The sequence below is a fragment of the Limulus polyphemus genome, unplaced genomic scaffold (assembly GCF_000517525.1).
Source record: "Limulus polyphemus unplaced genomic scaffold, Limulus_polyphemus-2.1.2 Scaffold102, whole genome shotgun sequence".
Taxonomy (NCBI): Eukaryota; Metazoa; Arthropoda; class Merostomata; order Xiphosura; family Limulidae; genus Limulus; species Limulus polyphemus.
In genome coordinates, this window is record NW_013665712.1 from 839,320 (window position 1) to 841,330 (window position 2,011).

The window sequence follows — 2,011 nt, forward strand, 5'->3', positions numbered from 1 at the left end:
GTGAGATCTCCCAAATGTGATCTTGGTGACTTGCAGACTGGGTGTTAAAGGATTAGTTTATGAAATGCATATAATTTGAAATGAAATGTGTGGAAGAAAAGTAGTATCGCAAAACAAAATCAAAACATGATAATGAAAGCATTTCCAGAATTAGTAGAAATTGCTGGTACTGAACAAAGCATAATGTGTATGCTTAAAATCGGAACATATTTACATAATGTATACACTTTGAATTGGATAGTCTTCTTTTTCATATTTTATTATAAAGCCTGCTCAAGAAGCTTAGGGAACATCTAGGTTCACTAACTCCTACAGAATGTTAGTTAAGCTTATTGTTACCAGTACAAATGTTGTTTTATAACTTTGAAGAGCAACTTGTAATAGAAACCTTTGTTACTGAAATAATTAAAATATTTTCCAAGAGAAATGGACCAGACATGGCCTGTTGGTCAGTGGGTCAAACTCTGAATCTGAATTTCTATGGTTCACATTCTCTTGTCATAAAATCACCCTTCACATGAAATGGGTAGGTAGTATTGAGTTTGCTGGATGGCTAGTGCAAGTAGCCCTTGTATAGCTTTGAATAAATATCTGAAACAAACAAATAAACATTTAAGAAAAATGAGCATGCAGAAGGGAGTGTAACACTGTTACAAATATATGTGTGGTAATTAGATTAAAAAGGCCAATATTCGTGGGTGAATGCAACATGTCTCCACCATAAAATCTCAACATGGCCAATTTTTACACCAAAAAATTGTTAAAAACACATAATTTTAAAACTTTTTATGTATATCACTGCTGAAAGAAGGTATATTTGTACTAAATTCCATGTAAGTTGGGTGACATACACATAAATAGTTCATGAAAACTCCAAACTGAGCTTTTCTTGCTGAAAAATTGAGCAAAAGACAATTTCAAAAATTCCTAAGTAAATACAAAAAAAACCCTTAAAATTGTGCTTATTGTGACATTTTGAACCCCCCCCCCCCATAACTACAAAAATTTGCAAGCAAGTCTTCTGTTGTTGTCTGTCAATGTGTGGATCCTGTAGAAAAGTATCTTTGTACCAAATCCCATTTAAAATGGTTGAGTAATTGACCCAAGACCCCAAAGAAGACTCAAATTGAGAAAATTCAACTTTTTTGAATGTCAATATATTGGGGGCATGAACATTTATATTCTGCCTATTTTCATCTTGATTCTTATAAATATGACTGCACAAGAGCCCAAAATGTACATTTTTGGGTTGTTTGACATTTGACTCCATGCAATCCTTAAAAGGGGTCTAAATAAATAAATAAAAATATATCTGATCGTATTGAAACAAGGTATAACCCTTCCAAGTTTGAACTCAATCTGCTGCAAATTGACGGAATGGTGGTCAGTTGAAAAATATTTGGGAGAAGAAGAATCAATAAAAAAAAATGTCTTTCTGTGGAGACATAAATGTGAATCTTACATTGTAGGAGCTTTCTCTTAGAGCATTTACAAAACAATATTTAAAATTTTAGATTTTGAAACAATAAAATTGTTTTAGTAACTAATATTATAAATGCTTGTGTAGTATAGCATATTGTTTTAAGATGTGGCCATTGGTTAGTGACAAAAGAACAGTTAATACTAAAATAGTAATTATATTTGAGTGTGTGTGTGTGTGTGTGTGTGTGTTGTATGTATGTATGTATATAAACACACACGAGAGAGAGAGAGAGAACTTGAAGCTTAGCTCATTCCAGTTCATTACTGTTTTTGTTGCATATTTCATGTATTCCTAATACATGAAATAATTGTGAACATATGATTAGATCATGTATTTTAAAGGTATAAACATTTAGCCTAGAAATTTATGAATGGGAAGAATGATTGATTAAGAAAATGAAAAGATATTCCAGTATTGTTTTTTTTCTTAAATTATATATATTATTTTATTTTTTTTTTTTTTTTTTTCCCTGTTCATTGTTGTAATTTTTATCTTGTTTTGCTTCATATTCTTGTTTTAAGATTTGTT

General features: G+C 30.7%; 1 protein-coding gene across 1 annotated transcript in view; it reads left to right on the forward strand.

The window, feature by feature from the left end:
• LOC106470185 (laminin subunit beta-1-like) overlaps window positions 1-2,011 on the forward strand; it is a 57,223-nt gene that overhangs the window by 18,412 nt on the left and 36,800 nt on the right. The gene's annotated exons all lie outside the window — the stretch shown is intronic.